Source organism: Paramisgurnus dabryanus, chromosome 12, assembly GCF_030506205.2.
Source record: "Paramisgurnus dabryanus chromosome 12, PD_genome_1.1, whole genome shotgun sequence".
Lineage (NCBI taxonomy): Eukaryota > Metazoa > Chordata > Actinopteri > Cypriniformes > Cobitidae > Paramisgurnus > Paramisgurnus dabryanus.
In genome coordinates this window covers 27,328,700-27,337,801 of record NC_133348.1, presented here as the reverse complement: position 1 = coordinate 27,337,801, position 9,102 = coordinate 27,328,700, and positions in this window count along the sequence as shown.

Below are 9,102 nucleotides of genomic sequence, written 5' to 3'. Positions count from 1 at the left end.
CTGCCTGTGTGTTTGAAACCAAGCATCTGCAGTCTTGCCAGCTTATTGATTGATTGGGGTCAGAAAATATGGAAAACGCTTAAGTAGTGTTTTATTTAGATATTAGTTTTGTTTTTATATTTCACTCTAAAAAAGGCGGGTTATTTTTGACTCCTGTTGTGTAAATATTTGACAAAACACATGCTGGGTAAAAAATGACCCAATGTTGGGTTGTTGTTATGCAACCACACCACGGGTTATAATAACTTAGCATTGGGTCCGTTTTTAACCCAGCGGTGTCTTCTGTCCAATTGTAACACAACATGGGTCAAAAATACCCAGCCATTATTATTAGAGTGTTATTGTTGAATGAATACAAGAAAAAAAATTAAAATCTTAAACTAAAATAGTTTTTTTTTCATTTGATTTATTTATTTTATTAAAAAAAATAGACTTTTTAATATTTAAGAGTCTTCGGTGTCTTCATAGTGTGTATGTGAAGTTCAAGCTAAAAAATAAACAGATAATTTATTATAGCTTTAAAAATAGTGAGCAAAATGTGGTGTTTTTGGGTGTGTCCTGTAAATGCAAATGAGCTGATGAAATGCAAACACTGATCGCCATAATGGTGGTTTGTTGAAATTGAAACTCAATTGTGCTGTCAATTATTTTCTCTTTCTCTCCACACTAAATTGCAGTGTCGTGGTTGGATAGTGCAGATTCAGGGTCAGTATTATTATAATAAGATCCCTTTTCTACTCACGGGGAGCAAAATCTGACTAACCAATTTTTTACATGCTTGCAGAGAATGGTTGTCAAAACCAAGTTACTTGATCTTTTTTACATTTTCTAGGTTGATAGAAGCACTAGGGACCCAATTATAGCACTTAAACATGTTGCTGTGGGTAGGCCTATGTGGTGAAATGTGTTATTTCTGTATCACTAAACAGAATTGTAATGTTTTTTAATGTTACATTATATTACATAAGTTTGACAAACATAAAAAGTTACACACAAAAAATCAGTTTAAATCTGTATTCACATAAGATAAGGAATCAAAATAAAAGTTATTTGACATGGAGTGAGGTCGCCTCATGGACGCAGACATGTTTAGATCATATGACTAGCCAAAGATACTTTATCTTAATAATGTCCTGTTAACGGAGACCTTCACTCACTGAATACCTTAACGGGGTGTCAATTTACACTAAGTGCAAATAGTGGCCCTTGTTGGCAGTTTAAAAAAAAAGACGAATCAATGAAAAATCGACAGCTTCAGTTGCACAGACTTTAGAACGTATCGTGGAACTGCTTTTTGATGTGTTTATTTTTAATAAAAATAATGAAAATTTCAAAAAGTGGAAATAAATTGCTTAATAAAAGAGTGTTTATTAAGAATGAAAGTATTTATTGGGTAGGGCAGGCATGGCTTGCCTTTATTCGCAGGTGGGGCAGTGCACCACCAAAATATTAATCCAGTTGAAAATATAGAACTCTATATAAACTTAATCAAATCTAAACTGTTAACCTGTAAATGTGTCTAATATTTTTCAACAAATATTTTCAGTTTATTTTAAGTCTATAAAGTGAGATTAATAGGTTTGGAAATTGAGCACATGGCTCGACTGGCTACTGTATGTATTGATCAAGCTGAGAGGGGAAAGCGCTGCCTCAACCCTCCTGAGATCTACAGCGCCCCTTATTTTTCCCATTTAAATTTGTGGTGAGAAAAGGAAATGCAGCAGACCCTAATAGAGACCCATAGGGGCGGATTTGAATCTGCCCCTCTAGCTTTTTTTCGTTACGTGAACGTCACGATTGTAATAATGTAGTTTTTATTAGCAGAATTTGGTTGAGAGATTGTCAGTTATAGAGAAAATGATAATTAAACAACTTTCCCCTGACAAGCCAGATATAAAAACTGTGCAACAGCCAAACGGCAAATGGTTGTCGTTTATTAGGGCATTTAATGGGCCGTAGGATGACATAAAACTTTGCCTGTGGTTGAACTAGAATAAAGTGTTTTATTTCCCCTTATTACTTTATCATTTTTCAAGCACCTATCTGAAAGGCCAACACCAAAGGAATCAGTATTAGAGCGCCCGCGTCAGGGTGAATTACGGAAGGACACTAGACCTGTGCTCAGTGTTCTGCATGGGTTTAGTCATTTAAACGTAAAACTTATACCACTAGCAGTTAAAGGTGCATTGTGTAACTTTTAGAAGGATCTCTTGACGGAAATGCAATTTTATATACATATAATCAGCGGTGTATATAGACCTTACATAATGAACTGTATTGTTTTAATTACCCTTGAATGAGTCATTTTTATTTACCTACACTGCAGGTCCACATACATGGAAGTCGGCGTCATTTTTCTACAGTAGCCCTAAACGGACAAACTGCTCTATAGAGCGCATTTCGTCCCTTCATGTTTGGGGACATGTTTGTCCTGTGGCGCTAGCAGATGCGTTTTAAAATTAAAGGTGCTCTAAGCGAATTCACGCGTTTTAGACCATAAAACATTTTTTGTTACATACAGCAAACATCTCCTCACTATCTGCTTGCTGCCTGTCCGCTGATCAAACTGTAAAAAAACGCAATCTCTGTAGACAGCCTATAGCCGGCTCCCAAACTGCAATATAAACAAAGTGGCCAAATCTACCACCAGAAACGATAACAATGTGTACCAGCCAATAAACGCCAAGAAGGATTTGGGGGTGGGGGTTGGGTGCGTTCATGAAAGCACGGAAGGGAGGGGGAGGAGTTAGCTACGCTCCGTTTGTTTGAAAACAGTTCAAACATCAACAAAAAGTAACGTCACACAGATTCGCTTAGAGCGCCTTTAAGTGGTGAGCTGTTGGATGCAATTTGAAATCTTACCACTAGATGGCGCTTAAATTTACACACACAACTTTTTATCATACGTTTTTTCCATTTAAAAAATGTCATTAATAATAATTTACCTTTTATGTTAATTATTGCATCCTGTTAATCTACAAAAATACTGATGTGCAAATCTGCCAATATAGATAGCATCTAATTACTGTTTACACTTATTGCACATTTTATATTTTAATGTTTTATCTATCTGAAAATTTTTTTTTTAATGTTGTATCTATCTGAACATATGCAATTAATCATGGCTAACTGATACATTTAACTGAAACCTTTTCTTTTATGTGATACTATATCAATACTGCTAGGTGTCAGTATAAGTCCAAGATGACTGTCAAATAAACCTACTTCAAACTTTTTAGTTCACAGTGAGATACAAAAATGTGTTTAAATGCAATGTGTATAACTGCATTAAATTACACTTCACCTTTTTAGAGGATTTTTTATGCTTCATTTGCATACATCAGTGAATGACAGCAATAATTGACTAATGTGATAATTAGCCTATTTTATATCTATTCATTTTATGGTAGGCAATGTTACAGATTATTGTGACTCAAATTTTGCCTTTGATCAGTCGATTGTGGTTTGCGTCCTAACTCGAGCGTCCCACACAAATGAGGCAGGCGTTTTCTCAGTAAGGTGACTGGGGTATGTAAAGTAACACCTGTCCCGGCATTTAATATCCACCAGGTATGTGGAGGTACTGCCACTGTTAAGCTATGTAGAGAAATTGATATGTAAATGATATTGAAATCATCAACGGACACAGCCAACAGTTTTTGGAGCTCCTCAAATGCTTTCTTTGAAATCTTTTGCTATGGTACCAGAACTAGATTTCCTTCTCCTTTTCAGGACATATTAAACAGAAAGTGATGTCACATTCCTGTGTATTTTAAGCAAGCAAAGTATTTAAAATATCCATTATTCTTTCAGGTTGTGTCCTGAGTGTTATGCTCAAGGAAAAAGAAAATGTTTAGTTCTTAATTCAAGCTGTGTTTTATTTACGATGAAGCTGAGCGCTGCACCCAATGGTTCTGTCCATTTTTAGAAATGTAAACATATGTAAAACATTTTGTTGATGTTCACAGTCGGTCAAAGACAATTTTTTTTCCAGTGGAAAGAAGGCTTTTAGTGATTTTAATAAAGTTGTTAATACTTTATTTTTTTCTTTAATATTTGAACTGTGTGGTATTCGTTTCATCAAAGCAATAGTGCCTAACAACTTAGTTCACGCTATAGCACAGCATCTTATACCTTATTGCTTACTTGTGCACTACTTGACCCAGTTTGGTGGTGTGTAATTTGTGTGTCAGGAAAAAATTCAAATGCATGACTTTGAGGAACTAAGACAAAGGCTTTGAATTCAGCCTCAGTTGTTTTTGTGAAATCAGACACTTACTGAGCATATAGTTACAGTGTGGTATGATTTAGGTTGTGGTCTGTTTACTTTTTTAAAAATGCCATGAGTTTTTTCTTATTTTATGATATCAATATTTTATGAGTTGGTTATATTTTATATTCTCCCATCACTCATTTCTCTAGTAAGACCGTTTGTGTCTATTCCAGTCTGAGTTAAACATGCCACAACTTTAAGGGCACATGCAAACCCAATAGACCTGGCCTAAATATTGGTGCTGACCCAATACATTTTTTTTTATTCAATCGTTGTCATGTTACTGGAAACCCCTCGTGATTTCTTTCTGCTGTGTAATGTTAAATATGTTTAAAAATGTACAGGCTGCTCTTTACCATACAATAAAAATTAAGATGACAAGTAGTTTAAAGAGTCTCCGTGGCCTTTGCTAAACTGCAGCGACTCTATTCAGTTCCATTCAATTTTATTCATTACTATAATAAATTGACCTGCAAATTCATCAACCATGGAAGATTTTTATTTTTAACCAGGTGGCTTAATACCAAGTATGCACACCTCGAAACTTGGCTTGTATAGAAAAACATGGTTTGCAGTGTTGCCATTTCTTAAAAGTGTGACATCATAGTTTCTTATGATGCTGAGTTTGAGGTAATTTTGCAAGCTTAAAGGGACACTCATTTTCCAGCTGCCCTAGAGTTGAACATTTGATTTTACCGTTTTGGAATCCATTCAGCCGATCTCCGGGTCACTTTTAGCATAGCTTAGCATTAGCATAGCTCCATTGAATCTGATTAGACCGTTAGCATCACGCTAAAAAATACGATGTAACTACAGAAGAGTCAAGTTTTAAATAGGAAAAATATCTAAACTCTTTGGTTATTTTTAATGCAATGCTAATGGTCTAATCAGATTCAATGGATTATGCTAAGCTATGCTAAAAAGTGGTAACGCCAGACCCGGAGATCGGCTGAATGGATTCCAAAACGGTAAAAATCAAATGTTTACCTCTAGGGGAGCTGGAAAATGAGCATATTTTCAAAAAAAGTGGAATGTCCCTTTAAAGGCTAGAACTGTACACTTTAAAAAGTAAAAGTTAGATCAATCAAATAGGTCTTACCAATTAAGGTACTTTTTTAAAGTAATCACTGTCAACAAATTCACACACACACTCACACACACACACAAAAAAAAAACAAGAACCAAATCAAACAAGAACTGAAAAAATTACAAGTTTAATCTTGCCTTGCTCCTTACATCACTGCTCATTAACTATTTAGAAACTGTCTTGTCTGGTCCAACAGACTTGAATTGTTTAGCAAGGAAGCATGTGATACTAAAATAGAGAGTTAATTAACATTTAATCTCTAGTTCAACCCTGGTTCAAACAGATAACCTAGATGAGGCGAGCCATGGCCGGTGAACAATACATAACATGTTAAAGCTGTTAAAACATAATCCTACAGTCATGCTGATGGAATACACAGCACACACCATGGTTTTTGGACAGTCCCCCAGTCAAATGATACACAGGCGGATGACAAATCTCGCTGGGTTGTTTCAACCTATGGTTGCATCAAAAGGGACAAACCCGTTCTAATCACTCTAAAGAGTTGTGTTAAAAACCTAATTACACTAAATGTGTTGTCCCTATAAAGACATATCTCTGTGTTATTATTAAAGGAACACGCCCACATTTTGGGAATTTAGCTTATTCGCCGTATCCCCCAGAGTTAGATAAGTCCATACATACCTTTCTCATCTCCATGCGCGCTGTAACTCTGTCTGACGCAGCCCACACTAGCTTAGCTTAGCACAAAGTCTGGAAGTGAATGGCTCCAGCTAGCATACTGCTCCCAATATGTGACAAAATAACGCAAACATTTTCCTATTTATGTATTGTGATTTGTATAGTCACACTGTGTACAAATAACAAGGCCACAGCGATCTTTTAGAAGGCGAAGCACTGCTACTTGGGCTGAGTGATTTGCTCGCAGCACCCTAATGAGGAGCAAAGAGTTCGGTCAGAGTTGTGCAAATCAATCCGCCCAAGTAGCAGTGCTTCGCCTTCTGAGAATATAGTTCCCAGTATGTATACTGTTTAAAGATGGCTGTGTCTCATATGTCATTGTTATTTGTACATGGTGAGACTATACAAATCACAACACATAAATAGGAAAATGTTCGCATTATTTTGTCACTTATTGGGAGCAGTATGCTAGCTGGAGCCATTCACTTCCAGTCTTTGTGCTAAGCTAAGCTAGCGTGGGCTGCATCAGACAGAGTTACAGCACGCACGGAGATGAGAAAGGTATGTATGGACTTATCTAACTCTGGGGGATATGGTGAATAAGCTAAATTCCCAAACTGTGGGTTCCTTTAAAACAACACATTTTGTTTAGGATTAAAAATGATTAAAAATAATTCAGCTTTTTTCAGAGTGTATGTTCAAGGGGAAAGTCAAGGATTAATACAAGGATCTAATGAATGATGTATTATTATTCAGAATGTTTAATTTTGTCCAAATTTACCTAATTTCTTTTGATCAACAATATAAAAGCTTTAACAGTGTATGCATGGGCTGCTCATTTTCAAGCAAGTGGTTTGATTTGTCAGGTTTTGTAAAAATGTACTCACTTTGTACAACAGGCCACTGGTCTGTGGCCTTACCATAGCTTTGTGTGTAAGAAAAGACTTCGTAAAGTGTCCACAAATGCAAATGTCCTATTCAGAGAAAAAAATAGATGCCACTTCTGTGATTTAAAGCAATATGTATTTGAAAAAATGACATGCAAACACATAAAACCTATATGAATCATATTATGTTTATTTTAACAGTTTGTCACTAAAACTAAAGCTGTGACAATTGTTCATATGCAGTATAGCTGTTGCAGAGCCCATTCCATATGGCCCACTGTAGCCTCGGGCAGCATCCACATATCTTTGCTTCTGCTTCTGGCTCTTACGTAATCCTGACAGAAAAGAAGAAAGAAATAAAATCATCCCTGGCCCTCTCTTTTTTCACCTGCTTGATTGAGGGTTGCCTGGCCCTCCAGGGCAGGAGGAAGCCCATAGACTTCTGTTGTTAAGCACCACTTAAATATAGGCTGGATCTGAGCTTTGTGTTTACTTAAAATTGCAGTTGAATAGAGGAAAACGTCAGCCGGCCTTTTCGAATAGGAAATGCTTAGAAAAAGTGAATCCGGTGTGAATAATGCTTGTGGATTACATTTTTACATGTTAGCCTTACAGGAAGACACATCCTGATGTTTAAAGGCATAGGACTGAATTAAATGGATGAATTATCTCCGCAAAGTGAATGCATGTCTTAGGCAGTTTGACAAATGCAGATAGTCAATGGTTTAAATGTATGAAAGAGGCAATGTCACCACCAACCTAAAGTATCATTGAGTCCAGATGTCATGTGTAGATGCATGCTATTTCATTTTTTTACATATAGTACATTTTGCATTTTAAGTTGTAAATATGAACAAAAACAATGCATTTTATACAAACATGAAACATATCAAGGAATTTATCAAGATTAATAAAGGCTTTAAAAAAATTTAGTTCATGAATATTTTATTATGATTGGTCAGTTGCAACATTTCAAGGTCTGACTGATAACACATCTCTCATCCACATCTTGACCGGTACTTAAAAATTTAGTGAAAGTGACTTTACCTCTGCAAGTCATGAACGCAAACACACACGCGGAGGAGTGGGCAGCCATTTGCCCGAGGCAATTGGGGGAAATGTACCTTGCCCGAGGGCACCTCAGGCGCATGTATCACTCAACAATAAAAAATGCTGGTTGGGTCAAAAAGGGACAACTCAACCTGCTGGGTTGTTTCAACTCAAATAGTGGGTTGTTTTACCCCATTGTTGGGTGAAATATTTTCTGGATTAATTTAGCTTATCGGTTTGTCCCTTTCTGGTTGAAAATAACCCATCATTTTCAACCATTATGTGTTGTTGGGGCCATTTTTGGCCATTTTAGTTATTTTTTAGTCTTAATTTGGCCACAACTTTCTTGGTTTTTAGCAAATGGAATGATTTTTGGTGACAAATCTTATAAATGACAAATTTTACATCTTTGCAAAAGGAAAAGCCACAAAGAATCAAGAATGCAGGATAATAAGGTGTCATGGCTCTGCAATCAAAAAACATTGTTATAATGGAAGTCAATGGGGCAAAAATGGCCACAAACAATAAATGAGGGAGAAAAAATAAAATCTGATGCTGCACAAAAACAAAAAATGCATCAAAGCCAATGTTTTTACCAATCTTTGGCATGCCCAAGCCTGTGAAAAAGGTGGGAAAAAATCCAGTCCACAATCACTTTTTATATATTTTGTGCGTTTTTTTTTCTCAAATCAGTGACACCACTTATGAGCTTGGCAATTAAAGAGTTAAAATAATGAAATTTTTGGAAACATTTGGTAATTTTGTTCAGTACTGATTTAGTGGCCATTTTTGGCTTCTAACAACACGAAAGAGTTGTGAATTGGAACAAGGCACAAGAGTTACGAGTGTTTCTTTTCTCATGCCAGCAGATATTTTATTTGGCTAAATAAATTTGGCTAAATAAATCTTTGACTTTGACTTAAAATCAACTCCAATTATTTACTCATATTGCAAGTGACCATTTAATCACTCTCTGCTTCGCACTAGGGTCCTTCGCAACCAGCTGGTTGTTAACCCTTACTATTACCATTACTGTAAACTTCCATTGTAAGAGTAAGAATTTAAAATTATGTTTGTGGTAATTAACAGAACCTGGCCAATGGAGATAAAGTACTACTGAACCCAGGACAGTCTTTTAAAGGTCACAGTCCTGCATTAAGAAA